The following is a 6007-nucleotide window of genomic DNA, read 5'->3' on the forward strand; positions in this document are numbered from 1 at the left end:
ATATTCACTGGACAGGAAGTGGGTGAAAATTGCACTGAAAAGCCTCAAATTTGAACATAAGGTGAGCTGGCCGGCTTTGTTGTGATTGGTCAACTACTTAGAGATGTCCCATCCCTTAGCCTATGCTGTACAATTTGCTGGAGCGCTAACCAAAAGAACTGCAGTGTTACATAGTGAAGTCACTATGTTACAGAAGTAAAAAAGGAGTCCGATGGAGGCTTATCAGGTAGAGGGGAGAGTGTGTGGGAGAGAAACTCCAACTGGAGGACTTTAGCCTTAGTAGACCATTTACATGCACACAAACCTATATAACACACTACAGCAAAGAGGCACCCCCAAAAAAGCACAACAGGGTCTCTTTGATCTACTATCACTGCTTGTCTTTGCAAAGTTGTTAAAAAGATACTGGTTGTTCTGGCAAGAGGAGGATGACGAAACCCCGCGCTGCCCCCCGCCGGTCCTGCTCATCTCAGACCAGTCTGAGGCGGACAGAGAGGAGAGAACAATCTGTCCTCAGAGTCACAGGCTGTGATCATGTGAGGAGTACCGGCCGTCTGCAGGCAGAAGTGCTTTAAGGCAAAGGCTAGTGTCAACAAGGATCCCAGGGCGTCCCCACCGGGGTTAGGGCAGTTACTTTGAAAATGTTTTCCATTGCAATTAGTTACGTCAAAAGAATCAGTAACCTGATCTGAGTATCAATATATAAAAGTATGTCACCTGATTTTTTTCATACTATTGGACTACCTCAACATCAAATGCAATGGAAATAAATACAAAAGAAAATCAAAATAAATATTGAAGTGAATCATAGGAAACAACACAACAATGTAAACTTAGAAAAGAAGAAACCATCACAAATTAAAGGAAAACCTGCCTTTCATTAAGCACTGTCTTCACTGTCATAGTTATGCAAGAATATTGCATAACAGATCGTGCTTCTAAACTTTATTAGGCCTGAATTTTGGGGGAAAAATTAGGAAATCCTCTGGCTGTTCTTTGGATTTTCGATAATCTATCCAACTGCAACAACAATTTTTTCATTAATTATCAACACATATGTCTTTATATAGGCTACTGTAATATATTTCATTCTTGGTCTAGGACCTGGCTTATACAGCAAATGTATAAAGGCACATTAAGAGGTCAAACCCTTAACTGTCACCCAGTAAAGGACAGACACTTAATCTTTAAGAGTGTGGGTCAGGGCAAGCTTATGGTTTATGAACACATACCATATTTACACATCACTCTCAGACCCCGAGGCAGTCCTGCAGCAGGAAGCATGTGGTTCTTCTGTGCTGTGTAACTGCAAAGGGATATATAGATTGATAGATGGATGGAGAGAAGAAGAAGATAAGCTCAAACTGGGTGGGGGGTCGGGCCGGGTGTTACATAACAGCCTCAGGATCAGTGGTCTGCTTTCAACCGTCGAATGATCCTGCTCTGTTATCAAATGCATGTATGCAAGACCACACACATATTGTAAATTCACTGTTATTCTATACCACAGTGCTTGCATCCTGCTGTATGTCAAGTGTGTGTATTTGTATTGTGGTGCATGTGGAGCAGTTGCGTAACAGCGACTTAAATCACTATGACAACAGTAGCCAAGCAGCTGGGAATGAAATAGTGTGGAAGCATTTTGGGCCATGAGAACCACGCCCCCCGTCCCGTTCATCTAAATATCAACATACAGTTCATTCATCCAGTTTGCTCCATCCTTAAATGAACACATTGTGTATGCATGCATATGGACACTGTGCTGCACACCTCCATCGAAAGTCCAAAAACAAAAATTCCATTCATTTGCATTGCAAAGGTCACCCCTTACCATCTGAAGTTCAAGGCTATGCATGAGGCAAATCTCATTTTGTTTACTGGCATCATCTCATTTCCTTTTCTCTCAGCAGTCGCTCATTATCTGCCACAAACTGAGCGTTATCTAATGACTCTACAGCACTTTATGACACTGTTGAAAGGCAGATACAATTCCTGATGTTTGCTTTTTGGTGTGTGTGTGTGTGTGTGTGTGTGTGTGTGTGTGTGTGTGTGTGTGTGTGTGTGTGTGTGTGTGTGTGTGTGTGTGTGTGTGTGTGTGTGTGTGTGTGTGTGTGTGTATCATACGTTCTGTAAATTGCTGGAACTACAGGTCTTTTTTTCTGATCTATTTTCAATTTCAGCAGAACGCGTTTTTACTCGTCGTCCGTATGCTCAAAGAAATCTTATGTGCTTAAGATGATGGAGGTAGTGGGGAATAATCTCCTGACCTGCTTAAAATGTATATTTAATTCGATTACAGCATCCAATAAAGTGTGTGTGTGTGTGTGTTGGGACTAGGGGCTTTTTAAGTCAGAAGAGCTTATAGCAGTTGTGCATTGCAGTGAGGATGGTGTGGAGCGATATAAGATAAAGCAGGAATAAATCTACAACACTGCTGTAGACTTCTTTGTGATAAATAGTCAGCACAGCTCTCTAACTTGCTCACAATGACAATGCTAACAAGATAATGTTTAGCAGCCAATGTAAACTAAATAGACCACTTCCGCCTGCCGCTAGCCTTGTTAGAAACTGTTGAATACTATCTCAAAGGGGCCATGCCATTGTTCAAACTACTAAACCCCCGAAAATGTCTTGGACAAATTGAGAATACAGTCTGAAACGTGGAGTTTAAACATCAGCTCATGCTAAGACATGACTTATTGTTTAAATAAAGAATACAAGTAAAACTAATTAGGAGACTTCCAATGTTTCCAGGATTTGTTTATGCAATAATCAGAGGAAACGTTCCAATATGATGTAACAGAAACCAATGATTATGCATAACTCACAGATAAAATGATGCAATGACCTCGTTCCAATCTAAATCATTCAGTTTTATACAAACCCAGCTTGATCCTGCTCTCACACATACACAATCTGCAGCCTCTGCAGTGTAATCATGTCAGTACCAACAGTAGATATCACCCTTTAAAAATAATCACATCGCTTGTTGCATGGACGATCGGTCTGCATGGCTACTCACAGAAGCAGAGGAATTGGACTGTAGAAAGGAAAAGTAAAATCGAGCCAAAGTATAATTGGAGTGTTACATAACGGTGGTGTTGTCTGCCATGCGTCGGGCCTCGACCTTGCCTGAGGCCTGTGTGGTACCCAGGGCAAACCGGTCCCCACTGTCAAACTCATTGACACGGACATCTTAATTACTATAATGAACCATCAGAGGCACATATTAGCATTAAACACACTCTTTATTCAGACTTTTGCCCTCTTGAGTCATTCCATGTGTATTACTTTGGCTTGCATTTCATTATTGCACAGCCAGTCCTCTGTTAGATTATTGTTGGGGTATTACAGGTTTTGGTTCAGGCTTTGAATATTTATAAATACATGGAAAAAACATTATGTAACAATTTGTATTCATAACTGGCTGTTTATTCCAAACAGCTTTCCACAATCTGCGTGTTTTCAGTGATAGGCAGGTGCCTGACAAGTTGTTTTTACTAACTTGTTATGATATATTGCTGGCAGGGATTATATTTAGCTCTGTCTATCCTTCCACAACACTGGGGAGGCTGTTTGCCCGCTGATATCTCTGTCCCATTCCCCTACAGGGATGTGTTTACATAAGTCCTTCAGTGTTTGTGCGGTGCCAGATTTTACACGTGTTGACGCTCATTCACAGCTGGTCAAAGGCTCCGAACTCATTTAATGTTGACAGCAGTGATGGACAGGAATATGGCATGGTTATCTGTGTGAGAAACACAAACACACACATGAGCAGATTAAGAGACAATGGGACCCTGGGTACAGACGTGCAAAATGTCCCACCACCTCTCCAAAATAGGAGCGAGACACACACAAACCTTATAGTGATTTAACATCCTTTTGTTGGTGTTTTGAGTCGTTTAGTAAATGTTAAACATCTCTTTGGTCGCGTGTCTCTTTCTAATTGTTCTGGTCATTTTGTGGTTGTTTTTGTCTGAGGTTATTTTGTCCCTTTTTATAGAAGTGTTGTATCTCATTTTGGTTGTTTTGTCCCTTTAATCAGTCACTTAGTGTCTGATTAATAAACCACAGACTAAAATCATTATTTGGAACTGAGTGGCTGATCAATAAAGCTCTGCAGATTAAATTATTTCTGGATCGCCCTGTTTTTATTGAGGTTTCGGTGTGATTCATTTAAAAACAGAAACCGAACTAAAAATAACTCCTGTTTTACATTTTAAAGCAGGAGTCCACTAATTTCCTTGTGACTGACAGGAGGAAGTGTTCAGTAGATTTTTATTAGGCTATTAAAAACATTGTGAAGGCAGAGACTGCAGGGGGCTTTGAGTAGTATTTGCTTATGCTCACCTCTGTGTTGTGTGGTCATAACAGAAAGGGATGAACAGATATCTCTCTATCTTGATGGCAGATGTGCAAGCTCCACCTCTGCCTCTGTGTGAGTGTGTTTTTACTGCAATCAAAGGGAAAGGTGATAGAAGATCTGAAGAGTTTAGACTGATAAGATGTACAGATGGGTATACGCTCCAAAGATCCTCATGCTATTTGTGTTATTATTATAGGTCACTGGCTAATTGTGCCACCAGCACTGTGCAGTCAAATGTGCTCCCTCACCAGTCAATACCACACGAACATGACAAAGTGATGAAATATTCTTAGTTCACACAAACAGCCTCTCTTCACTGAATCTTCACTAAAATTCTTTATTTGTTTCCATCTGGTAGAATTTTACATAACCTAATGTCTCAACACACACACACACACACACACACACACACACACACACACACACACACACACACACACACACACACACACACACACACACACACACACACACACACACACACACACACACACACACACACAAAACCTACAATTACACTGACCTCTAGTGGTACTACATCAGAAGAAGATATGGACCTTTTAAGATATATAATATATATTTTTTAATGTAACAATTATTTGAATGTAATAAATATTGCAAGTCATTGTGTGGCTACATAATCAGATACTGTTAACACTGCAAAATATGCTAAATGTAATCTCTTTACACAAATGCCCTAGTAGGGAAGCTATGACATGGCTAGTGCTGAGAAACCAAAACACCCCATGGAACAATAGCCGATGTAATTATCAAAACAAATGCCTGATGGGATTTAAAACATGATATAATCAATCACCAGGGGTTACATCACGCCAAAGAGGCGGCAGAAATGGTGAAATGTTCATCAGTCTACTGCAGTTTTTTCAATATACATTTGTCACTTTTCTTCTCCCATGTCAGATATGATCCCGTTTATACTCAAAATATATCAATAGATCGGTACACGTTTAAAAATCTGTAGGTATTTCTCAGAGGAAGGGATCAACTGATAAACCTTTGGCCCAGAGACAGTTTAGAAAGAAGATGCAGCACTAGTAAGTGAGTCTTTTAAATCCAATGGGAGAAAACGTTAACAACACAGATTATGTCATTTGCCCCTTGGTCAGTCAAATGAATATTGGACCCAATTTCCACAAGCCATATATATTGACATTTCTTATTCTAAAATAGTTTTCTTAGACAGACAAATCAGGAGAAAAATACGTTTTTCGACCAATTTGTGTCATGTGTCTCTCACATGAGCAAACTCTCGCGAGATCTGGCAACAGCGCTTTAACGTTTCGTTGCTTCGAAATAAATAGTATTTATCATATAACATTAAGTAAATAATAAAAATAAATACATTTTACAGCCCTTAATTCGAAGACAACAAGATAACATAATTTCATATCAATGAGTCTGCTGCTTATCTTTGCCATTACAGCATCTCTGTTCAGGATGTTGAGTCTGGAGTATGGCACCCCCAGAGGATGGGAGAATTCAAGTTTGCAGGGGTTAAGGGGTTTCTACATTTGAACAATTAAAATGTTTTTTGGAGTTTAATGGGTTTGTTTATCCCCTCAAGTATGCTGTCCTTATAATAAATTTAAAAAACTACTGTATATGTGTTAAATGATG

The sequence above is a fragment of the Eleginops maclovinus genome, chromosome 20, assembly GCF_036324505.1.
Source record: "Eleginops maclovinus isolate JMC-PN-2008 ecotype Puerto Natales chromosome 20, JC_Emac_rtc_rv5, whole genome shotgun sequence".
NCBI classification, from domain to species: Eukaryota; Metazoa; Chordata; class Actinopteri; order Perciformes; family Eleginopidae; genus Eleginops; species Eleginops maclovinus.